Source organism: Zosterops lateralis (genome assembly GCF_965231275.1).
Source record: "Zosterops lateralis genome assembly, chromosome: Z".
NCBI lineage: Eukaryota > Metazoa > Chordata > Aves > Passeriformes > Zosteropidae > Zosterops > Zosterops lateralis.
In genome coordinates this window covers 50670014-50695969 of record NC_139800.1, presented here as the reverse complement: position 1 = coordinate 50695969, position 25956 = coordinate 50670014, and positions in this window count along the sequence as shown.

The following is a 25956-nucleotide window of genomic DNA, read 5'->3' as shown; positions in this document are numbered from 1 at the left end:
GAGACGTAAGTTGAAGGTTTTTCCTTGGGGCAGCACATTGAAACAAAAGTGCCAGAAAGATGCCGTGGGTTTGGTAAAGCTCCTGCCAACAGCTTCAGCAAAGAAGGGGGTGTCTCTTGATAAGCAGGGTTTGGACAACTTCCAAAATGCAGACTGGGAGAACTTTGGAGGAGCCCTGGTAAAAACTGTGCAGTTCTCTCCAGATCTGAGGGAAAGCAGCTTTTTTCTGCATTCCGTCCTTAAAGGATGTGCCCGTCTAACTGGACCCCCTTGGTGCGCTACAAGAGCGATTGGCTTTGCACTGAGGGGCAAACTGCCGAGCAGTTGGTGTGTGCTCCTGAAGGCTGGAGCTGGGCCTGTGCTGTGTCTGAAGAGAACTGCGAGCACTGAGAGGGATTTGGGGAAAGTTTTTGTGGGGAATTGTTTACAGCAACCACGTGGGACACGCTGCTTGCAATTTACGAAAAGAAAAAGGAAGTCCAGGAAAGAGAGGCGAAAAAAGCTGCTTTAGCTGCAGGGGGGACAGTGAGCTACAATGTAGGCACTGACTGCTGAAGAACGATTTGCATTTTCTCGGCCAGGTTTCTAGTTCCTTAGTGGCAAGGCCAAGCAAAAGGTAGGCACAGCCTAGGGTATTGGCCTGCAGTCTTGCTTGCTCTGCTAAAGAACTGTTTGCTGTGGGAGGGATGTTGTGAAAAGAAAATGCGCTCTGTTTGGGCAGCCTTGTTCCCTGGGATTCCTCAGCTCACACAGATTTATTTCTAACAGCACCTGGTTAATTTTCCCTTGCGCTTGGCAGGTCGTCTCAGAGGCAGAGGGAGTCAAGTCCACGATTCGGTGAGTGGGACGGGCCCCCTTGACACTGCTGGTGTTGGAGAATTGTGGAGCGAGCTGTGGCCTTGGCCCCTTGTAGTTGAGTGCCAGCCTGGCAGGCTGAAAGGAAGTGCACGTCAATGTCTGCACGAGCACTATCAAGAGGATTCCATCAGTTTCCTCCTTTTCCACTGAAGAGGTTTTAACTAATGAAAGTCAAGTTTTGCAGACAGGAGGCTGCATGCTGATTGTAGCCAGGCTGAAATACCTCCTTCAGAAGCAGTCGTATCCAAACATTAGTCTCATCAGTCCACTTGAATTGAATTTTAACGACTGAGGATCCCACTTGTCTCCAAATTTGTGACTTCCCCTTAGGACAGCTGGGGATAGAGCTCAGCAGAAATCAGGTTCTAAATGCCCTGTCCCTCACACTTCTGGTCTGTGTGCAGAGCACCATGCCAGCAGCAGAACCTTCTCCGGCTCGCTCTCTTCCTCCAGAGGCTAAAGGGGAGGCAAAGGACAACAAACCTCCACGTGTCGCCAGTGCAGGGCCTGAGCGTCCTGGAGCAGTAAGTGGCAGCTTTGCTTGGGTCAGTGCAAAGCTTTGCTGCGGTGCAGAGCTGCAAGTTTCTGATCAGGCAGCACTTGCCCTTTGTGGCTGAAGATGCTGAGGGCAGGAGTCCTGCCACGACCTGGCTCTTCAGCCCGTCCACATGCACTGGATTTTCCCATCCACTGGTGGGAAATGGGATCTGAACTTTCACAGGCAGGCATCATTTTGGTGCCATTCTGGCAGGCGCTGTGAACTTCCCTTGGTGTCAGATAAGCGGTAGCATGATGTCCTTTAGTGCTGCCGGTGTGCAAGTGAGCCCCTTTGTGCACAGTGTCTGTGCAGGCTGCCTGTTGTCAGGGCAGAGAGGCGGTCGGTCCCAAGGCGCAGTTCCCAGCCTCGTGGGCTACGGAGGAGCCACCGTTGCTTGCGGGGACCTGCCCCTCTCCACGCCCCATCTGGGTAGCTACAGTCACTGCTTCCACTAGAGCCTTAACCTTGACACATGGCCCCAGTTTGCTGAGAAGAACGCTGGGCAGCTCTGCGTGGCAGAGACAAGGTCTGTCTCTGAAGGTCTGGAATGCAGTTCCTATTGGCTGCTCTCTAAGGCCTGAAATCCTGAAGGGAAGCTAGTTGACCACAGCTAAGCAGGGAAATGTTCCCTGCTTCTGATCAGACACTTACAGGGCAAGCCAAGGGTTAGTTGGTTACTCGCATCAACACCCCCACACACCAGCTTTTGCCTTCAGGTGAGCTGTCTCCGCTTGCTGCTTCTTGCAGCTGTCAGGAGCCAACTTCCCTGCTGCTTACTGCTCGTTTGTGCTTTTTGCCTGCCCGTTCCCTGCAGGCCCCAGCGGGAGGGCTTCTTGCCAGTCAGGACTCCTCGGCCCAGGGAGGAGATGCAGAGCAGCAGCTGAGCATGGATAGAGAGTGCAGAGCCCGGGAGTTCAGGTGTGTGCTAAGCTTTCTCGCTTTCTCTGGGCAGGGGCAGGCATTGCTGGGCTTTAGGAGCTGCCCGTCCAGATGCCGTAGCTGACTCCAAATTCTTGGAGCCGAGGACTGGGCTTTCCTGGGGTCCCTGCCAGCCTAAACCGTGTTTGATTATTGGATTGGAAATCTGTACCCATCTGCTCCCCAAGCGATAGCTTGCAGGCTCTTGTTTCACTAGGGAATGCAAGAGTAGTTGTGAGACTGCTCATCTGGACTTTCCAAGCCCATCATAGCCAAAGACAAGTTTTGCAAGTCCGCTGTCCGCTCTATCAGAGAGGAGCAGAAGACCTGGCAGGCAGGAAGCTGTTAAGCTTTCTGGAAGTACCTGAGCTTTCTGGAAATGTTTTGTGGCTTCTGGAAGCTTGTTTTGCTTTCTCACTGGTATAGAGTATGGACTCTTCCACCTGCACGAATGACAGAGACGGGCTGGTCTAGGGAGGGAATTCCGGCATTCTCTTGAAGTGCAACTAGAGGGCTGTTGGAAGCCCCTGAGACTGCCCGATGTGGGACATTGCGTCCTGGTTTTGCAAGGAGACTGTTGCTATTAAAGGCTTGTTTGTCTGTCGTAGATGGAAGCAGTCGGCTGCGCTTGGGAGAAGGAGCCACTCCTCGCTAGAAACAGCGTTGCAAATGTCAACAGAGAGAGGAGAGGAATCGCAGCCTCCGAGGGCTCTGCTGAAGGAAGAGGTTCCTCTGGCAGTGCCAAAGGTACGCTCACCTTATTCCCAGGCAGCACCTGTGGGAGAGGGAAGTGCCCCTAGCAAGACCTGCCTGAACGCTGGTTCTGGCAGCAAGCTAAGACCGAGACTGTGCTGCTGCTGCTGTTGTTGTTGTTTTTGTTCCTCTTGAAAAATGGTGTCCCGCTTGCTTCCAGGTTTGCCGCCTGCAGCGGCCAGCCCGCAGGGGTCTGGAGAGGCTGCTCCAGGAGTTCTCTCGCCAAGGGCACATGCTGTCCCGGGTGTGCAGAGAGAAGGCGGCGCTGGCACAAGAGAAGGCTGCCCTGGCAGCCCAACTGGCAGCCGCGGAGGAGGACCTACGAGGCCTTTCAAAGCAGCTGGTAGAGGCCAGGCAAAGGCAGGGAGGAGACCCTGGGCGGGACATTATTGAAGGTCTGTAATTACAAAGGTGGTAAGCGTTACGTCAGGATTTATTGCCTCCTGTGTGTGCTCTCCAGATGTCTCTTAGGCAGAGAAGTGAAGAGACATGAGAAAAAAGGATGCTGTCACCTGAATGTTATGTTTCTGACAGCTGAAGCTCTCAAAGCTATTTTGGGCATCTGCTTGGGACCCTCTGCACACTCCTGTGACAAGTGCAACTTGGCACTGAATTGAGTATCAGGGAAACCGTGCAGACGTTTGCTGTAACCAGATATTTCCATCTGGTTTTAGTTTCTCCTTCAGTGCGCCTGAACATCAGTCTTTCCTTTCCAAGACGTTTGACACAGTATTTTCAGAAGTCAAGGCTTTTACGTGTGAATGTTGTGAGTAGGGCAGTGACGCTTTGGGTGAAAGCCGGAGGGTCGTGATGAAAATCCTGAGACCCTTCTGAGCTAACTCTGGTGAAGCGTGGTGCAGGACCTTGAGTTGCTTACAGACAGCAGCAGCAGCAGAAGCAGCGGCAGAAGGGAAAGGTCTCAACAGTGTCTGAGGATTCTTGCTGAGCACTGATGCTTGCTCACTTCTCCACTCACCTCTGTAACCTGTCAAAGTCCCTTTATCTGGTCCCTTTTCAAAGAGTGCCATAACACTTGGGCACTGCTGTTTGCCAAAATTAAAGGTAGCAAACTTTCTTGTTCAAGAACTTCCAGTAACTTAAATGGCAGGATACCTGTCCCTCCTCCAAGATAGTTCTCATTCAGATCAAAACCTGGTTCTGGTTTCCTACTCATGCTGCTAGCAGCCGGAGCTTTCATCTATCGTTCGGTGCCTTCCCTCAGTCCCTTGTACTTCCAGAGAGCGTCTGGAAAACAAAGTGCCTCTAGGGTACACTGCAGATGGCATTAAACATTGACAAGTCAGCCAGAAGAACACTGTGTTGTTGTGTCGCCCTGCAGAGTGACTTGGAAGGGCTGATGAGCTCAGGGCCGTGAGCAGAGGCTGGGCTTTTGCTCATTGGCAGAGACTTTGTGGGCACAGCCACCCGTGTGGGGTACGTCAGGGAACAGCAATTTGAGCTTTGGCTGCAGAGATCAAACTCAGCTGGGCCTTTCTGTGCCGGGCTAGGTCATGAGGAGAGGCTCCCCAGTCACCTGGAGGGTCTAGCTTTGCTATTTTCAGTGGTCAAACTAGTCTTGCTTTATCTGAGTTTCCACGCAAGCCATTTTTCTTACTCAGGTGTAGGGATCTGAAGGCACATCTTCCTGGAAAAAGTGCCCGTGGGTGCCAGGAACAATTTCTCTTCATCTTCACAACTTGTAGGTCAGAGAAGGAGAGCTTGCAAGGCAGCCTGCAGGAGGCTCAGCAGCGCGTGTCCGAGCTGGAGATCACCAGGAGCCGTCTGGAAGGCCAAGTTCGCACAGCCACGCAGGCCAAGGAAGTGATGCTCGGTGAGAGCCTCGTGTGCTTTGTTTCTGGCGATCGCCCTGCCTAGTGCAGTTGTGCTCTAAAGCCAGCTCTGTCTGCAGGGCTTTGGGGGCATGAAGGAGCTGGGGGCAGGTCCATCCTTGCCTGAAACTGAAAGGGTTTAAGGTCAGTAGAGTGCTCTGCCTGTGTAGTGTCTGACTGTTGCCGCTTGTCATGTTTGCAGAGCATGTGAGGGGCCTTCGTCGTGAGCTGCTGGCTGTAAGATCTCTCAGCACACAGCAGCGTGAAGAAATGGCCCAACAGCTCCGCCAGACAGAAGAGCAGTACATCAAGGCTCTCAGACTCTGGCAGTGTGCTCAGGAAGAGGAAAAAAGGAAGCTCCAGGAAAAATTTGTAAGAAACAATACGCGCCTGAAGTTTTTAGGCAAGCTTGGTGGGCTGGCTTAGCAGAACAGCAGCCTGAGTATGTGACACGGCTGCAAGCATCTGCTGTAGGCTACACGTTGCTGGGCCAGGCAGCAGAGGGCTTCAAGGGTTTGTACTTGAAGGCCTGCAAAGAGCCAGAGCACGGTGCTGGGACAGTACATGCAGCCACAGATTCAGGATGGGCATAAACCAAGTTCCCCGGGACGCTGGGTGGTTGCCACCCAAAGCGTGGCAGCAGAGGGGCAGGACCTTCCCCACTGGTGCCTGGTGCCATGCAGCAAGCAGACTGCTGCTGACCTTGCTGCCAACTGCAGTCCCAGCCAACGGGGTTCCTTGCATTCTGTGCTGCCACAGTGGACAGAGGTCTTCCCTTTGGGCTTGAAGCACCTGCCACAGGCCCCGTGTTGCTGGTATTTCAGCTGGTAGCCTGTCTTGTGACGAGGGCATTGGGGCGCTTGCCTCCTCCTCGTCATGCAGCTCCCACCTGCAGCTTTTCCTTGATCAAAAGGCAGAGGAACTTTGAGAGGAGAGCCTCTGAGAACAGGCAGAAATCCTGAGGAGAGAGGGGCCAGGACACAGGCAGCCATCAGGAAGGAAGGTGGTATCTCCTTTCCTTCCACCTCCTGAGCCTCCTCCTAAGTTTCTGGTTAGGACAGGAGTGCTGGAGGGCACAAAGCCACTGCTGTGCACTCTTCAGGTGGGGGATTTTTGGAGGGATAAAGCTTCCAACTTTTTTTTCTTTGGAGAGCATAGCTGGGATTTTATGTGGATGTGTCTCTTCCCCTGATCAGGAGAGAGAGCTGGAACAACAGCATCTGGGTGCACAGGAGCAGCTGGAGCAGCAGGCAATCTTCCTGGCACAGGTACACAGGGAGCAGGAGAAAAGGCTGCTGGAGATGAAGCAGGAAGTTGCATCACCACAAGCATGCCGGCTGAATGGGACCAGATAGGAAGCAGAGGCCGTCAAGAGGCAAAGAGCGTTTGTGAAAAGAGAGTCTGTGTGTTGCAATGGATTCCTTTTCTGGGCACTGTCTGTCTGGGTGGGATTGTGTCTCAGCTGGTCCTTGGCAAACACGAGAACGAGAACAAAAGGCTTCTGGAAAGTGTGAGCACGTCAATCTTGGTTGTCACACAAGTGGTGTGTGGGAAGTTTGAAGCTGTCTTCTCTTCATCCGTGTGCAGCTCGAGCGTCAGAAGGCTGCTGTCCTAGGCAAGGTGCGCCGGCTGCAGGGAAAGCTAATCCAAAGCCGGCGGCAGATACAGCAGCTGAGGCAGGAGCTGAATGAGGAGCGGGAGAATGGGCAGGTGAGCCTGACGAGCCAGGAAGCAGAGGGAAGGGCAGGAAGGAGGACGTGCACTGTCAGTCTCAGGAAAGGGAAAGCAAAGGCTACTGCAGGCCGTGGAAGCACAGAGGCGGATGCTGGTAAGATTTTTCTTAACAAAATATCTAGGACAAGCTGCAGGAAGCTCAGAGGAAGATGAAGGCAATGGAGGAGAGGCACAAAGAAGAAATGGAAAGGATGCACCAGATGCAGCTGCAGTACAGGCTGGCTGAACAAAAGCAGGTGAGTGAAAGAGCAGTAGGCGCTGCAGTTGTGCAACAAGTGGTCTCCCCTCTTCTCACCTTTCCCCTGCAGAGCAGCAGGTGGATGGGGGCAATGCCTCTGACTGCCGTGCTCTGTGGTCTCCACGGCAGCTGGTCACAAGGGCACTTACTGGGCCGCTGAATCTGAGCTGCCGGCCTGGGCAGCAGGGCCAGTGCCTTGGCCGGCAGGCCGGCATTCCTCTGAATGTACTTCTGCTGGCCACAAAGTGCTCGCTTTGTTTTTTGAGGGGTTTGTTCAGGTGAACGTGGTGACCCACGCAGATTCTGAACAAGTTGTCCCTGTGCATGGTGAATGCAGTCCCCAGAAGAGGGTGAAATTTAAAGTTGCTCGTTCCCTTTCACAGTCTAATACGGCTGGCTGTGACAAGCTCTTGTCTCTGACTGCTTGTTTGGGTTTGACTTGAGGTGGAAGAGTTGACAGCTCAGCTTGCAGCCTAAGACAAGTGTTGTTCCTAAGGGCTTGCCTTTGAAACGGGCCATCGCTGCCAGCCACCTTTCTGACACAAACAAATTTCTTGTCCCAGATGGACGCAGGCTCTGCCGCCGCCGCCGCTGCAGCAGCATCAGCATCAGCATCCTCCAAAGAAGCCTCCACTCCGCAGCCGGAAAACCGGAGCACAAGCAGCTCGTCCTGCTCAAGACAGGAGACCGAGAACGTGTGCCTGGAGCTCCTGAGTACGTCCTGTGGATTTCCTGTGTGATGGGGCAGTGTGTTATAGTGTGTGTGCCTCAGCACGAGCTGTACCACATCTTCCTCCTCACTTTGGTGTCAGACAGACATTCTGGACTCCCTATAGAAGCCATTGTTGTGCTTGGAAGCAGCCAGGGAGCTCTTGGGGCATTCTGTTTGCCTATGAGGGCAGCTGGGAGTGGGTGGGCTTTGTCTCAGTTTCCTTGTGCAGTAAAGGCAAAAAGCGGGAATTGTTTCCCGAGCAGCAGCAGGCTGCCGCCTAGCAAATGACCCGGTGAACGTGTGTGTGCGCTAGTCTGGCCAAAGCGATCAGAACAGCTGGCCTCCTGGATTCCCTTTAGAGTCTACACATTTGGTTAGCCCAACACCCTTGAAAAGAACATCAGACACGTCTTGAAAAGACACATCTCTGTGGCACGGTCAGATAAAACTGCCCTGCAGGCAGTTCTCAGGAGGAAGCCTGCAGCCCCTCTGCTGCGTGTTCCTGCGGTACGGGGCACTTTGTCACGGCTGACGGCCAGCCAGTAAATGCTCTTGGAATCCTAAGCATTGGCCTCCATCCCTGCACGGATCATACTCGAGGAAAGCACACCAAGGCCTTGGTGACTCTGCAATACAACGAACTGAGTTGCTTCTTGCAAGGGCTGGCAATAGCCGGCGGTGCAATGCCGTCAGAGAACAACCAGCCAGGTACAGAACAGAGCCCAGCTTCTTCAGTGTCTGCCCTCAAGTGCTGGCACAACGGGTGGATTGACCTACTCCTCCGTGGGTCTGAACTCAAGGACAACCATGTTCCGTCTTGAGTGGTTCCAACAGCCTGTAATGGGGCCCGCTCTGGCTCTGGCCTCTTCACAGTGGTTTTCAGTGGCCATTTCTGGGCTTTGCCAAGCCTTTTTGTCATACCTGCCCTGCTGCTGATGGCTGCTGTGACTGCAGAGGCTGGAGCTTTCCTCAGCTGGGAGGTTTCAGCTGCCGCCCCGTTGCTGCAGCTTTGCCTGGACTCGTGAAAGGATCAGCATCTCATTTGGGCAGCTGAGTCTGTGTCACGGCAGCGCCTGAGGAGCGGCGCTGTCCTTGTTACCCGTCTCGGCCGTGCCCATTTGGGAAGACGGGGCGTGTGGGCGCTGTTCAAGAGGCCGAGTCCAGCGTTGGTGACTGCTGCACGCCAGGCTGAAGTCAAGGAGTTGTGGCTCTTCCCTAAACGGGAAACGGGCAAAGCCGTCTTCAGAACTTAGCCTGCTCGTGAAGGAAGAGGGCCCTAATTCTTACAGCCATTGCTTTTGGTGATAGCATCAGCTGCTGTTCTCTAAAAATGGCAAGGCACTCTTTAGGCAAACTGCTGAGAGATAGGTAAGGTGCCTTCCTCCCCTGGAATGCACTTTGCAATATTCTCTCCGCTCTGCATAAAGCGGCTGTGGATAAAACTTCACCCCAGATCCCAGGGTGCATTTCAACTTTGGAAGTAGGAAACCTTGTGTTGAATCTCACACGGGAGTGTTTATTCCCAAGAAAATGAACGGTGATGATTTTTCAGCCCTCCTTCCCCTTTTGTAGATGACAACCGCTCGCCTTGGTGCCTGTTCCTTTCTGATCTCTGTCTGCTCCGATTCTGTTTCTCCCCGGGTTTAGTTTCCTCTCAAGGTAACCCGGCAAAGGAGTGCGAAGAAGCAGACTCTGTGCAGGCCACGTGTGCTACAGAGCTGCCTGTCTTGCTGGGGCTGTTGTTGTTGTTGTTGTTGTTGTTGATGTTTACTGTTAGCCAAGCAACTGTAAATTGCTCAGAGCCCCAGAGAGTGGAGCTGAGATTCAGAGCTGCTGGGAGTCAGTATCTCTGTTTTGAAGTTTGCTTCTTGCATTTTGTTTCTTTCAAGGGAGAGTTGTGACCGTGGGACATCCAGAGCAGAAATACACTGGATGGAAAGCTATTGGCTGTGGGTGAGTGCAGCCACACTTACTTCTGCGGAACTACGGGCCAGGTATTTTGGTGGTGCAATATCAAGTGGGAAGTCAGGCAAGCTGCAAGCATCCTCAGACCCTGGCTTTAGATTGTCCCTGTCTCAGCACTGATCACAAGGCATCATCAAAGATGAGTGGATGCTGACAATGTCCGGCCAGCCTCAAGGAGCAGCACCTGGAAGCCCTCCTGTCCCTCAAACATGAGGCACCAGTTTGCTTCTTTTCCTAGAAGACATGGTTTTGTATGGGTCAAAGTAATACGACCACACTAATGAAGGAAGAAGAACCTGAAAGAGCAGCTTCCCACCTGATAGCTGTCAGATAACAGCTGTTTTCTTTCCAATATCTTGCTGAAAGCAATAGTCAGTGGTCTGGACCATAAGAAAGGCTGTGTGGTGTTCCCTGAGTTTGGCAGATAGAATCAAGAGAGCGGTGAGAAGGCCCAACACCACTGTGTGCTTCAATGCCTGGAAGGGCCTGCACACAGACACAGAAAGGAAAAGGTGAAGGAAACTCCCACATCCATCATCTAGTGTGTACATCTGAGATTTGTACCAGCCCTTTTTCTTTCTGTTGGGCACAGTTTTTCTCTTGGACGCGCTGCACGGCAGAGGGCCGCTGGGCTGCCGTGCCGTTGGCTGAAGAGTAGATGAACCCTGGTGTTTGAGAGATGCTTCAGGCAGCAGAGAGCTCCTGCCTGGGCTGCCTTTTGCTTCTCAGCACTTCTCAGAGCTTCTCTGTTCTCGCCGCTGTTCTGTTTCTAGGGGTTACGGAGCCGTTTATAAGGCCTTCGATGCTGCCACAGGACGAGCGGTAAGTGCCAACAGCCCATGCAGATTTTGCAGCTCTTGAGCGCTTTCCCTTGTGATGTGCTCCGCAGCCAGAGCTTTGGGATCTGCGCCTGTCTTTGCTGCAAAGGTTGTCCCACAGAAGCAGCCTGCCTAGAGGGAGGCAGCAAAATGCATCTTGGACAGACTTTGTCCTTCCTACGTAGCTGAATGAATGCAAGGATGGCAGTGGTGTCTTTCTGAGAAGGACACACTTGCCTTGAACCTTCAGGCTGAACATGCATAGATCAGCTGATGGCAACAGCCCTCATTCCTCTTAAGCCCCGGTTCAGACACAGATGGGTATTCCCATTGTTTACCATGACCTGGTTCGCTTTGATAATATAATGGCTCTTGGGGGCTGAAAGTTCAGAGTCCCGAATTCTCGTTTCTGGCTCTCAGCAAATACTACTCCGTCTTCCTGGGAGTTCCTTATCCACCTGCAGTGCCGTGCTCAGGAACTGCACTCGGATGGAGGTCTACGAGGTGTCCGAAAGCCCTAAACCCCACTTATAACCTGGGGTGTGTATCCCTAGTGCACCACAGAAAGGATTCTTCGTTTTCAAACCCACTCCAAGTGGTATAATTGCAAGTCTAAACCATGTTCAAGAACTTTCTGCAGAGAGGCAAAATCCAAGCGGAAGAAGCTGGGATGCACTAGGATTGTAACTTTGCTTGGAGTCGCCTTGGAGTTCTTTTTTTGGACAGCATTTTCTCCGTAATGTATGTGTGTATTTACCTTGGCGCACAATCAAGAATGGCAGCAGTTTCTGGAATGCTGGTCCAAGCCCCTAGAAATGCAAATGTATTTTCTGCAGTTTCAATCTCTTTTCACACAGCATTGCTTTTGGCTTGCAAAACGTGCGTAAATGATAATAATAGTGATGAACAAAGTCTATTTGAGAAGTCTGCGGATGCAGAGAGTGTTGTTAGTGCTTTGTGCCTGATGGTTTACAGTCCCTTCTTACCGAGGCATCCAGGCCCACGAGCGCACGAAGTAAGAGGCTCTTGTAATGGCTGCTCCTAACAGCTTTCAATGTCATTGCAGGTGGCAATAAAGCACCTTGATCTCCAGCAACAGGGCTGCAAGCAAGTCTTAAAAGAAGTGGTGGTCATGAGGAACTTTAAGAACACCAATATTGTCACCTACCTAGAAAGGTAAGTAGTTCTGGTATTTTTCTGGGCATGTTTGTTCGCATACTTGCAAGGCCAAGGTTTAAAAGCTCTTTCTTCGCTGGCAGGAAACTGATCTTTCTATTGACATCAACCCACTCCTCTACGATGCATGGGAGGAGATAGCATGTTGTCCCCATGAATGCTTTCTGGCATAAAGAGCTTGAAGATTGTTCTCAGAAACCTGGCTCTCTTACTAAGCCAGCAGCCTGTATGTTCACTCGCTGCATGTTCTTCTGCTGTTTTGGGGCGTGGATTTTTGCGAGTGTCGGGGGAGGAGTGCTGAGAAAGCATCACAGCAATGATTTCCCTTGCGCTGTTCCCACCGTTTTCCATTGCTTTGCATGCCAAAAGACTAGGCTAGGAGACATGTCATTTGCCGGGTTTGAAATCGGTTTTCCTGTTTGGGACTGTCCTTTCTGCAAGGTTTTCCAAAGGGTGGCTGCCGCTCTGCACATCCACCTGCCCTGGGTAATCTGTTAAAACTGCGTCTCCTTGTTGCTGGAGTTAATGGTGCCATTTGTGTATGAAGATGATGAAGCAGCTGCTGGGATGTGTCTGCTTCCAGATTTGTCTTTGCCCTCATAAAACTGCCTTTTTCCCCTGCTTGCCACGTGAGCGATGTGCCTTCCCCATTCAGACGGCGCAGATTGCAAGCCCTGGATAGCCTAGGCGGAGCGTGTCTTCCTTTTCTTCCGTCTTCGTTTACCAGTGCCCTGGAAGCAAGACTCAGCTGTAGGCTTTTCTCCTGTGGGGCAATTTAGCTGTGCACGTTCAGCTCCACGCTCTTGTTTTCCTCTTCCAGCTACCTTGTCCGTGAGGCTGTCCTGCTGGTGTTGGAATACATGGACGGGGGCTCTTTAACTCATGTTTTCAAAAAGAAAAGGATGGCTGTAGGACAGATGGCAACCGTCTGTCGCGAGGTAAGGGATCCTGCTTGTGCTTGGGATGGTTTGGACAGGCTTGTCCTTTGAAAGCACGGCTAAGCGAGAGCTTCCATGTTCACAGCTTTCTTTCTGTGCTGCTCTTATGCTTCAGAGAAGAAAAGGCATCTGCACTGAAATGCCTACCAGTGGTCCCTGCCCTTACTCTAGTCTGTTCTCTACTCTCATCTGCTGCTGCCAAACCCTGTCTTTTTTTCATTTTTATTTTCTCTTCTGCGCTTTGCCTCTCCAAGCCTTTGCCTGGAACCTTTCTGCATTGCCTTCTCTGCCCGTAAGCACAAAGGTCACGGTGTCCAAGTTTGTTTTAAACCGACGGCAAAGCCAAAGAGAGACTCATGTCTCACAGGTCTCAGCTTCAAGGGATGGCATGGCGCCCACCACGGTGCTTGCTGCTGAAAACTGACAAATGAGCTACTTCCAAGTCTGCTGTCCAGGCAGCCATAGAGCCCTTGTCCTCCAGCCTCCTGCCCGACAGCGATCCCCTTGGTACCTGAGGGAGGGACTTCTCCTCTTTTGGAAAGCCCTGGTTTGTCCTTGGGATGGGGAGAGCGCATCTGCTGCAGCAGTGGTCATTCTGACTGGCTTTGCAGGGGACAGTCTCCTGCAACGACTGATGTTTCCCCCTCAGAAACAAATACGCCTGCCCTTGGAAGGATCCTGCTCTCCTGGGGTTGCAGCAGCAGCTGGTCCCCTTGCCAGCACTCACTGTTTCTGTACGAACTGTGAATATTCATGAGCGGTTTCCTTTTGCGCGTGATGAAATCCGATCGGGGTAACTTTTGGCCTCCTGTTTCTTTCTTCTTCTCTCAGTGTCTGCAAGGCCTGGCTTTCCTTCATGCCAACCAGGTGGTCCACAGAGACATCAAAAGTGACAACATCCTTCTGGGCCGGGATGGTGCCGTCAAGCTGGGTGAGTGTTCTTGGTCAGGCGCAGCGCCCCGGGGAGCCGGGCCGGGGCTGCTTTTGGGTGGCTGCCAGGTGCCCAGCAGTGGTGCTGGCGAGAGCGCACGGAGCGCTCCTGCAGGCTCAGAGCCCAGCGGTAAGGTGCTGAGTGGTCTAGGAGGGAACACGGTGTCAAGAGTAACTTTGGTTTGTGTGTGCTCCTTCCAAAGGGAGAGAGTTCACATGTAAACCTTCATGTGAATGAGGAAAAGCCAAGGTGTGGATTGTGGCAGGTTTGTTTAGTGGACAATTCCCAGTTTTCTTGGCGGCAGCCCTGAGGAAAGAGAGCACAGCTACTTTTCCAGCGAGGTTCAGCCCTGCATTCTGAGACTTCGAGTGAGGAACTCTTTTCCTTGGTTTCCTACTTGAGGCGGTGTTTGTTTTCTTCCTCAGCTGATTTTGGCCTCTGTGGTTGGCTCGGCCCTAAGGAGGGGAGACGGAGGTCGATGGTCGGGACCACTTGGTGGATGGCACCCGAGGTCGTGCGAAGACATCCGTACGGCCCCAAAGTGGACACCTGGTCCCTTGGCATTGTGGGAATAGAAATGGCCAAAGGAGAGCCTCCTTACTTTTGTGAAACAGAAGACACGGTAAGGTGCAAATATGCTCTGATACCAGAGTCCTTCTGATCCATCTCCATTGGACAAAATCCCATTCCCACAGATCAAATGAGTTCCCAGAAAGCCCACTCCTAAGAATGTCCCTGGGGCTCACATAAGGTGTCAAGGCAAGGCCTCTTGCAGGTTGGAATAGCTGGGGCTGCACTGGGGCCTTTTTTCTTTTGGGAGAGCAGGCTCATCTCTAACCATCTGCGAGGCAAGAAACGGCTACTGCAGACGGGAGCTTAAAATATGGGGTCTAGGCGAGCACTTAAGGAAATGGAAGAACCAGGAAGGGCCTCATGTTTCCTTTTCCTTCAGGCCATGTATCTGATAGCCACGCAAGGGGCACCAGATCTGTACAAGCTCGGGCTACCCTCCGGCTTGTGTGACTTTCTGGACTGGTGCCTGCAGATGGATGTGGACAGGCGAGGCTCTGCCAAGGAACTTCTGCAGGTACGATGCAAAGTGGCCGCAGGCCCAACAGCCCTTCCCTGTCAGGGTTTGCTCCTCGCCCAGACTCCAGGGCATCGGACGGACTCCCCTGTAGTAATCTCCCCGCCCTGGGTGCTTTCCCAATGAAAACCAAGTCGGATCCAAGACTGGTTGAGGTTAGAAAGGACCGGTGAAGGTCACCTAGTCCAAACCCCCTGCCACTGACAAGGCCGTCTTCAAGTAGATCAGGTTCCTCAGAGCCCCATCCAACCTGACCTTGAATGTTGCCAGGGGTGGGGCACCTCCCAGCTCTCTGGGCAGCCTGTGCCAGTGTTTCAGCAGTCCCCTGGAAAAGGGTTTCTGCCTTAGAGCCCGTCTGAATCAACTCTCTTTTAGCTTAAAACCGTTCCCGCTTGTCCTCTTGCAACTGGCCCTGCTAACAGACGTGTCCCCGTCTTTCTTCTAAGCCCCTTCAGATATTGAAAGGTGTCCTTGGGGCTTGCCCTTCTCCAGGCTAAACAAGCCCAAATCTCACAGCCAGTCCTCAGAGGAGAGCTCCCAACTTCAGGTCACTTCTGAGGTGCCCTTTTGCCCTCGGCTGGTGTATTCAGGTTTCCCTGGTAGCCGTGGAGCTGAAGTATTGCAGTGCTGGGGACGGAGGCCTGCAGCGCGGCTTGAAGAACAGTGAAAGCAGTCCCTGCCAAGCGGTTCTAGACTGGTCTGTGGGAAGGCCGGGGCTGTGGGGTGCTAACTGTGGGCCTCACAGGGGACCCAGCTTGTCCCTCCTGCCCCACACTTAGAGGTTTCTGCCAGCCAAACAGGGACAGCTGAGCAGGATTTGTGCCAGCCCCACGTGCTGCCTGGCCCGGTCAAGTAGATGAGAACCGCTGTGGCTTTGCTGCCAGGTTTTGTGGCAGACAGGCAGCTGGTGCCCAGGCCACTTCCTTGGCCGTCCCTGCTGCGAAGGAATAGGGCAGGCAGCACAGGAAGGACAGGGCATGCCAAGGAAGACACTGCTCCCACTGCAAGCCGGAGCTGAGCTCATCTGCGCTCTGCTGCTTGTGTCTGTGTGTTTCTGGGCACTAGAGGAATCCGGCTTGACCCTGTTAGAAGCACGATTTGGAAAAGAGCGGTTTCCTTTCTCCTTTGTCGCTTTACATTTGGTTTCTTTCTCCTCCCTTTGAACAGCATCCCTTTCTCAAGTTAGCGGAGCCCCTCGTCAGCCTCTTCTGACAGCCGGATTGCTGTCATCCCTGCACCAAAGTAATGCAGGCAGCAGAGGAGGTGACAAGGACCACTGCAGCCCTTTGAGAAAAGAGCCTCTGAGAACAGGCAGAAATCCTGAGGAGAGAGAGGGCGAAACAGGCAGCCATCAGAGTGGGAAAGGAAGGCGGCATCTCCTTTTCTCCCACCTGCCGATCCTCCTCCTAAATTTGTGCTTAGGACAGCCTTGCTGGAGGGCGCAAAGTTGCTACAAATGCACACTTTTCAGGTGGGCCGTTGTTCAAGGCACAAAGCTTCTACTGTTTATTCCACTGTGGGAAGCCCAGAGGAGTGTCTCGGAAGGAGGGAGGCCCCACAGGAAGCCACCCGCAGAGCCAGGCTAGAGCTGTGGGCGAGGGCTGGCCGTCAGGCTGCTAAGGAGGTGCCTGAAGCTGCTGAGTGCATCCTGTGCATTCTTTGTCCGCTCGAGCAGTGTATTATAGTGTGTGCGCCTCAGCATGAGCTGTACCACGCCTTCCTCCTCACTTTGCTGTCAGACAGACATTTTCTGGACTCCCCGCAGAAGCCATTGTTGTGCTTGGAAGCTTGGAAGCAGCCAGGGAGCACTCTGGGGCTTTCTTTTTGCCTATGAGGGCACTGGGAGTGGGTGGGCTGGGAGTGGGTGAAGTCTCAGCTTCCCTGTGCGGTAAAGGCAAAAGCGGGAGCTGTTTCCCGAGCAGCAGCAGGCTGCCGCCTAGCAAATGACCCGGTGAACGTGTGTGTGCGCTAGTCTGGCCAAAGTGATCAGAACAGTTGGCTTCCTGGATTCCCTTTGGACTCCTGACTTGTCACCAGTCATGGGAGACAAAATGCTTCAGGGAAATCGACTGGCTGTGGGGCTGCTTTCATGCTGGTGTTGTCTTCAGTTTTACTTCTGCTATTCCTTTGACAGATCACATGGGCCCCCTCCATGACAATCTCCGCTCTAGCTGCTTTTCAAAGGAAAAGAAAGGAAACTTGCAGTGAAGCAATCGAGGAAGCAGAGGGGATGACCAGGAGCACTTCAGGATTTCTTTCTCCTTTGGCAGCTCAGAGCTGGACTCAGAATAAAAATCCTAGAAACCATAAGCCTCTTGGAAGATTCCCTTCCTTGTCACCCAGGGAATACGGCTCTGCGTTTATTTCTGAATTGTCCCATCTTTCTTTAAAGATGGAAAGTCTTTCCTGTGGGCCTTGGCATGGTTTGGAATCGGGAACCGTCTCCTTCCTTTATCAACTCCAACCTACAGTGCCTTTGGAATACCTCCCACTGGCCCTGTTTTGCCCGGCCGTGGACTTCTGGATGAGGAAGAAAGTGCAAATGCATTCCCAGGCAAAAGGCAATGAAGAGCAGCGCGGCCAAAACGTCCTGTGGAGATAGGGGCTTTCGGCCGTGCACACAGAGGCTTTTGGTTCCGTAGTGGTTTTGCTCCGCTAATTCAAGTCATTGCACCATTTATGTGGAGGTTTCATGCTTGCTGAATTTTGTTTGCCAGCTGGGAGATAGGATTTTTGTAGAAAAAGGCAAAGCAGGTTTTAACTTAAGTTAAACAGATAGATTTTATTAGCACACACTAAGAGAAGTAAGGGCAAAGGGAAAAAAAACAACCACAATTTAATTTTGAAACACACCCTTTGTCCCACTACAAACTCTTTATCTTCTACAAACAGTGTAAGGAGGCAAAACTCAGAACTCCAGGTCAGTACTACTTGTAAAATAGTCATTCATTTAGTCTTTGAGTGAGAGAAGTCTTTCCTGTCGTTTGGCAATTCTGTACAAGAGACAGAGTCTGAATGTGGCTTCTAACTTACACAAAAGCACCCTGCCCAGGAAACTCTGTACTTGTGGAACCCTTCATATTTACGTAGCTTTTTCCATGACCACGCATGTGGGTCGTAGATTCCCAGATTGGGGTGTTACCTTGTAAAAATGAGCAGTTTCAAAGGCAAAGGATTTTTCAACTCAGGGAACAGAGACGTTTTCTCACTTTGTCACTGGCAGAGGGCTTCTTCTCATTTTTCTCTGTTCAAATCTTCCCCGGGATCACCCAAATTACAACTTCTAATTCAATATTCACTCCCAGTAAATTACAGATACTTTTGCTCAAAGACTCTACAAATCATCTCCCCAATTCATATTGTCTACGATTTAAAGGAATGCTTTGGCATATTTATATTACAGTCTGTCCCTAAAAACTCCCAGGAGATTTTAGCTTAGGAGTCAGGCAACTTGTTGTTTTTCTTTCTTAAGAAGGCACTTTTGGTTTACTGACCTAGCTGTCTTTATATTGTCCTTTCACTGATCTTTAATTTGGCTTTTTTTTTTTTTTTTTTTTTTTTTTTTCATCTCTGAGAAGGGTTAGAGTTTAAAAACGTCTCAATTTGTGTCAGGAAAAAGTTAAAGCTTGCCCAGGCCTGCGGTGGTCCCATGATCTTTGCCGGGCAGCAGCTGGAATTTTCAAAAGCCGCGGGAATAGAAGAAGAAACTCAGGCCGGCAGATCTCAGAGCAGCCCGGCTGATGGAAGGCTCGTGCCCGCACCCTTCGGTGTCATTCAGGGTGGGCCCAGCTTGGAGCTGGGAGCTCCCCTTCCTCTGCTGAGAAAAAGGCCCAGGCCCACGGCCAGGCCTCGGGCCAGCTCCTGTCCCCCACAGGGGGAGCGACAGAGTGTTTTACAGCTGCTAAAAAACCGGGCCGGGCCGGGCCCGGCTATATCCTCATCCCTTCCCCCGGCGCGGGAGTCCCCGGGCCAGGCGGGCCTCCTGTGAAACCCCAGGCCCGAGCAGCCCGGGCCGTCCCAGCCCCCCCAATGGAGAGAGCCGGGACCACCTTACCTCCTGTCAAGGCGAAGAGAAAAAGAGTGATCCCAGGCTTCCTTCTAGCTTTTTAAGGCTGTGTGACCCAGAAGTGTATACCTGCATGCAACTGGCTATTTTACTTGTCAATTCGCAAGAAATCACCAATTGCTCCTCGCCATCCGTGCTAAACCAACACAAGTTGTTACCCGGTTCAGCCGGCACGTCTCCTCTGTGACTGCTCCCGCTTTCCCAGGTGGCCACGGCTAATAGGTACGAGGCTCTGCAAGTGGAATCAAAGAAGGTAGGCACGTCTGCTGGCAGAACGGGAGAGCAGAGAGCAGAGAGGCTGCGAGGTCCCTGGCCAACGGGGCGAGGCCCCTGCTGGACCTGCTCGTTGTCAACAGACAAGGACTGGTGGGTGACACCACCCTTGGGGGCCTTCTGGGGCTCAGCAATCATGAAAAGTCCCTGTGCTTGACTGGCTTTGTCCCTCTTTCTGTGCCTTGTGTTGTCCCTTTGCTCTTCCCAGTGTCTACCCAGGGCTGCGTAGCTGGCACATCTCAAGTGCAGCAGAGCCTCATTTATCTGCCTTTGGAGGTGGCTGCCGAAGGCAGCCTTTTCCACCTGGAAGCTGCGTGTGGAGAGCAAGTTCCCCTCTGTGTTTGGTCCAGGAGGCCAGGGCCTGCCATCTGCACTCTCAGGTGGCATTGAGGCCTGCCACAGGCTGGTGTGACCCTACCGCAAGCAACAGCAGACAGCGGCAGCTGGTTGTTTCCAAAGTCACACCCCTTCAGGGGCGGTGTGCCACGCGTGTCCTTTGTTCAGCCCTGGCTTAGACCAAGGGATCAGATGCAGGCACTGCTGCTGCCGCCGCCGCCGCTGAAGTCAGCGAGGATTTCATGGTTGGCTTCCATCCCAGCGGAACTGGCCTCTTACAAAGCCGAGTGCTGATGGTGCCCTGCCGATCTCTGGGCTGCATGGGTGTGAGGGAGTGGTCCCTCGCTGTTATTCTCCCTCAAGGAAAGTTGTACTGCCACGAGTGCTTCAACACAGCATACAGGGAATGCAATGCACGAGCCCCTTCCATGTCTGTCTGCTGAGAGTTTGGACCTTGGCGATTAAGTGGCACCAAGTCATTTTGTCTTAGGTCCCTCTCTGTTCCTCCGTGTTAAGTTATGCTGTTAAATCTGCCCGTAGCATAGCAGCGGGGAAAAAAGCCTCTCAGCTATGCAGGTGCAGTAAGCTGCCACTGATGCACAGAAAATGTGCACTTTGTCTTTATGAGGGAGAGGAAAACTGGTTTCGCAGCAAGAAAAGGCCGTATGACGGCCCTGAATTTTCCTTCTTTCCTTCTGTCAATTACAGGCAGATCTCTGTAGGTCAGAGGCGTGCCCATGATTGGCAGCAAAAGGGGCAATCTCTGGTGCCACACCCAGGTTGGGCCATGAGTGGTTGGGCCACGAGATGCTGGGACCGGGAGCATAGCGCTGGGTGGGCTCCCCTGCAAATTGTGTGTAGGCTTGTAGATAGGTGCCAAAAAGTCAGTCAGTCCGTCAGTTTTGCCTGTCCAGTGGCCAGGCTGAGGAGGACGTTGAGGAGGACGTCCCGGTGCAGGAGCCCGCTGCTGCTGCTGCTGCTGCTGCTGAAGTGCCGGGCTTGTTTGTCTCCATGTCCGCTTCTCGGTTCCCTGTTTGTCTGATCCCCACTCAGCCCCGTGCTCCCCACAGCTGAACCCTGTGAGAGTTGTGCCTTTGGCTAGGTTTTCATTTAGACTATTGTGCCCCAAGAAAACAGGAGGTGGTACCAGGAATTGTTGGGGAATACAACCCTAGGTGAATCCAGAGAAAGGAGCTCCAGAGCCTGAAGCCGCAAAGGGAGAGTCGTGCGATAATCATTCAGACTCCTCAAGGTACATCTTGAAAGTGATCTAGAACGTGAAGATGGTCTGACAGAGGTAGTTGGTTTCTGTGTTCAGTTTAGATGATTCCAACTCTTATGCTTTGGTACAAATCAAGAGTACAATCTGTTCATTTGAAGTGCCAGAACAAGCACAACCTAACAGAGTGGATGACTGAAAGAATTTGAGAACGAGTAGTGCAGGGAGTGCCTTAGCTTATCTTCCTCTGTAATAAGGGTAACGTTTTCTGAGAGCTTATCTTGGTTTATAATAAGGGTAACGTTTTCTGAGAATTTCCAACACATTCCTTGTGCTTTTGACCTTCTTAACAAGGCCCTTTGCATCACAGAATCATCAAGAAGTGGGAAACTTGAGCTTCTATAACTACAAAAAAGCTGACAAGTTCCTCTGCAGTGACACTTAGGTGGAAAGAGGAGCGAGCTGCCTGAGCGCCCTCGGCATGTAAAAGTTCAGATCCCATTTGCCACGGGCCAGTGGATGGGCTGAAGAGCCAGGTCGTGGCAGGACTCCTGCCCTCAGCATCTTCAGCCGCAAAGGGCAAGTGCTGCCTGATCAGAAACTTGCAGCTCTGCACCGCAGCAAAGCTTTGCACTGACCCAAGCAAAGCTGCCACTTACTGCTCCAGGACGCTCAGGCCCTGCACTGGCGACACGTGGAGGTTTGTTGTCCTTTGCCTCCCCTTTAGCCTCTGGAGGAAGAGAGCGAGCCGGAGAAGGTTCTGCTGCTGACATGGTGCTCTGCACACAGACCAGAAGTGTGAGGGACAGGGAGTTGGCTGGCATTTAGAACCTAATTTCTGCTGAGCTCTATCCCCAGCTGTCCTAAGGAGAGAGAATAAATTCTGAAAGAAATCTTAGGTTTTTTAAACAAACTTCAAATGGGTCAATGAGACCCCTAAGACAGTAGTATGGTTGGTTCTGAATGAGATATTCTAGACTAGCTGCAATAAGCAAGAAATCTTCTGTCTGAAGATCTCAACTTTTATGGGATTAAAGCCTCTGAACTGGAAAATTTGAAAATACACCATAATGCCTTTACTCCTACTGATGTGGACACAGAAGTTTTCCAGAGGCTTCTGGCTTCCCAGGTGAAGCCAAAGCAAGCGCTGCTGCTGCTGCTGCTGCTCTGCCGGAGAGCCCCGGCTGGGCGGGGATGGCACCACTGTGCCACGGGCTGTTTCTCCCACCAGAGCTGGGCGGTGCTTTTGAGGCAGTCATGACAAACTGGCGGGAGAACGAAGGGGCCTTCATCCTGCGCCAGCAGTTAGGGACGCACTAGGGCCACCTGCAGGGCAGAGTTTTGGCCTTCCCGAAGTAAAGCAGAGGGACGCGGTTGGAAAAGGCTTCCTTTCGAGCCTGCTTCGCTCTTGGAAAAGAAGGGACCCAAGTGCCAGGCCGAGCAGCGGGGCCCGAGCCCTCCTCCGTGCCTGCAGCGAGGGGCGGCTGCTGCTGGGGGGCGCCATGGGAGGGGGGCGCCCCTGCGCGGGGCGGGCGAGGCGGGGCGGGGCAGCCACCAGGGGGCGCCCGGGGCGGGGCGGGGCGGGGCCCCTCTGTGAGGGGGGAGAGCCTCGGGCAGCTGCCGAGCAGCGCCAAGGCGCCGGCGGGACCGTCCGTCCGCAGCGCACGGCCAGCGCCGGGCCAAGGCGCAGCGCCGGGCCAAGGCACGGCTTCGGCGCAGGCTGACCGGGAAGGCCATCTTCCCATGGAGCGCGGGATTTAGGCCTTTTGATTCCCAGTCCTGCGCTGAGCTGGCAGGCCACAAAGCCTCCTCAGGGACTGGTGGCCTCCTTTGCCAGGCTTCCTGCGCTTCCTTTGCTGATGGGCTCCAATCAGCCAGGCCGCAGGCAGGCTGGGCTGAGGCCACAAAGCAGTGCTGTCCAAAAGAAGAAAAGACAGAAGGGCCAAGCTGGCCTTCTGGGCAAGCCCCTGACCCCCACAAGAAACCCAAAGCAAAATGGCATTGGTTTTGTCACAGGTAATTGGTTCTTTGTGTAAAGGCTCCTCTCCCAGCTTGATTTCCTGGGCATTATTTCTTGTGCATCCGGGCATCTGCCCCACCAGCAAGTGGGAGTCACTTGCAGCCTGATCGTGGAAACTTTCTCTGCCCTGATCGGCTGCGAGGAAAAGGATAGGGCTCCCAACAGATGTACACTCCCTATAAGGATACATAAATTTAATGTATGTTGACCATAAATAAAAATCAAATTGGTCCCTCTCACTGTGCTTAGATTGTGAGAGGGTTAAAGTCCAGGGGTTCCTTTGTTTTGGGTCCCTCCTTGGAGGCACGAGCTTCAACTGTTGGTTTGTTTTTTAGTTGTTGCACCAAGACGATCTGTACATCTGAGATTCTGCTATGCTCAATATGAAATGAATGGGCAAGGACACCAGCTCCTTTTAATGCCTTTATTAAGATCAGCTCTAGGTGGAGGCTCGTGGGCTTGTGCACACCGCCACTGCTCCCAATGGACGACACAGAGGAGGAGGCGTTCAGCTTTGTCGCAGGGCAGAGCTGGGGCTTCCATCCTTGCGGGAGTCCCTGGGAAGACGCTGACTCAATGTCAAGTCTAGGGTAGTCATGCAGAGAGAGTACTTTTAAGTTATGGTGGCCAGACACAAAGCCTCTGTAGGCAGTATGATGCTTTTTTCTACTCACTGATGTAGTTTGGAGTCTAGTTTGGGCAATGGCTCGCTTGTTTTAGGGTTTTTTTTTCTTTTTAGTCAATTCCACTTCCTCTGGGGCTAAGGCCCATGGGGGTCCTCTTTTTTTTGCATGCCGGGTGGTGTCATCAGTTGCCATGGGGTTGCCATGCAGGGGAGCTGTGGGGAGTGGTGGGGGCAAGGGCGATTTGATGGGAAGGATACAGTTTCAAAGGAAGGGGTCTGAGATAAGTATCACTTAACAGAGAAAACATTTAGGAAAGGCGTTTGCAATTACAATAACAATAGGTCTGAGATAATGATATTTAACAGAGAAAGCTACAACAGGTAAGGTAAATAGTATCTAACTAAAAAGGTATTTTACAGTAACAGCACTCAACTGTATTCAAGAACTTTGTATTTTATTTCTTACAGACACAGTAAGGAAACCTGGTGTGACTGAGTGAGTGTGACAGAAGGGGTGTGTCTGGGAATATTCTGGTCCCAGCTCAGGTGGTGCAAGAGTGACTCCCAGAGCGGCTTCTGGATGGTCAGACTGGGAAGTTTCCGTAACAGTGGGAAGGAACATATCTTTCCTTACGTACAGCATGGGCCAACAAGATGAACAGCACTTTCCTAAACTAAGTGTTCTGGAGAGCCAAAATTTTATTAGATTAAGTGGATTTAGGATGAATGATGGCCTCATTTTTAACTGACTGCCTTGGTCTATTTGTCCTATTAAGTGCTTGTCCTGTGAATACTCTGCTGCTTAGTGTGATTCTAGATGGATACCAATGTCTAAACTTTTAGCTGAGTGAGTTATATTCTTATCACAGAAGATCTGAGGTTCATTACAAGAATTAACTTGTTAGAGTTGGAAGGTTTAGGCAATCTCTTTCCATCCCAGAGCTTGGGATAAAGAATAAAAATCAGCAAAGCTCCACTTCTTACCAGGAGATCATAGGTTCTTATACAAGTTCTATGTATGCAGAGTACTTCAATGGTGGTCTTAAAAGCTTAAAATGACAATTCATAGTCTAAGCTCTGATGGTTCTCAAAAGTGGTTACCTAACCACCATGAGAAAAGTTCATGGTATCGTGGGCATGTGCAGCACAAAAACATCCCACAACAGAGTTATGAAACGAAAATAGCAAATAACTGTTGGTACATCACCTTGCCTGGACTGTTTGATTTTAATGGCATTTTGCAGTTATGTAGATGTTCTGGTTTACACTTAATCACAGTATTCCTGAAAGGACAGTGGAGGGGCTTCATGGAACTTCTTCCTCCCTTTTGAAACACCATAAAGAAGCTCATAAAGAATAAATTTTATCAATGATTAGCAGCATCTCTAAAAAATGGCTGAGAGCCGTAGAACTGGAATTTTCCCCCTGCTCTTTTTTCTCTTCTTTATAATCCATTTCTCCTTTAAGCACTTTTTCCCTTTGTTCTGCAGGTACCCTGAACATCTCAGATATTTGATCAGATGGAACAATATGGGTGGAGTATGAATCTTGAGAAGTTGATGTCAGGCCCTGAGGACATTGCATTCCAGCATTCTCCCCCGTTCTTGCCTGCCTACACTGATGTTCAGCTCTGGCATGGGGCAGCCATTGGTCTGGGGTTGTTGGTGTTGGGGTGCCAGGGGCTGTGCTGGAGGCCTCCCCATCACCTGGTACATCAGCTCAGCCCCAGTGGTTTGTCCTTCTGCCCAGACTCCCAGATCCTCAGCCAAGCAACCAGCTGTTTCCACTTGCCAGTATTTGGTGGAGCTGCAAACTAGTCCAGCTTCCAGTTACCTTAGTTTTTGTGCTGCATGCCTTGGTCTGGTTGTGTGCTGCTCCTCTTCCAGGTCGCAAAATATTACACTGCCAGTACCACTTAGCAGTAGTCTAACAGGAGAATCTAGAAAATTGTCACAAGAACAGATTTGTTTCAGCCCTGACATACTTTCAGGTTGACTAAAAAAGACAGAGAAATAAATGTCTCTGCAATGATGAACTTTCCTGGACAATTCTGTGTTTTCCCATTGTCGGGGGTTAGGTTTGCTCCTTTTTTACTTCAAAGAATTTTTTCCCCATAAGTTACCAAGGAGACTAAATGTTGGATACTTAAGGGTACTTGACCAAAACAAAGAAATAGCCAAAGGTTTTTTTTCTTATCTGCTGTAACTCCAGAAGGGAGGGGGTAACTGCCTTCCCTGATAAGAAGCCAGCTGTTAAAAACCGGGTGGGGCATTATCTCTTATCTCTGCTGAGTCTTCCACTACACCCATGGGAATGTTAACACACCATCAAAGACCACCAGTGGCATGACACATTCCATCTTCCTATTGTGAAATGCTCTACTCGAGAGCACAAGGACAACCATTTCCACCTAAATAAAAAAGAGCCGCAAGTATCACCAGGCACTCTGGTGTTCCCATGGGACTCCCAAAGGAAGACCAGACCCACCTTGGGACCCCTGGCTCCACAGGACCATCTCTGGCAAACGTGGCAAAGTTGACATGGTGAACAGATTCGGGATCTGACCTGTTTTGGTTTTCTAGCAGTGTTGATAAACAGCAGGAGAAATGAACCAGCCAGCAGTTCCTTGCAGAGAGGACCTTTGCTCCAGTGTGACACTGCTGGATTGGCAAGGGAGGAGGAGCACCGGTGAGAGCTGAGCTGCTGTATGGGACCGGCAATCCAAACCGTGGCAAAACCTGCAGTTTAATACTCTTTTAATCCTCTCCGCAGCCTCCGATTTTCACCCGTAAGCAGAGGAGAAAATGCGAACAGCCCTGGCGATGAGAGCGCAGTGCCGGGCGCGGCCCTGCCTCCTCACCCCGAGTGGTCGGGGGAGCAGCGCTGCCCCGCTGGTAGGGGGCTGGATTTCTCCCTCCTCAT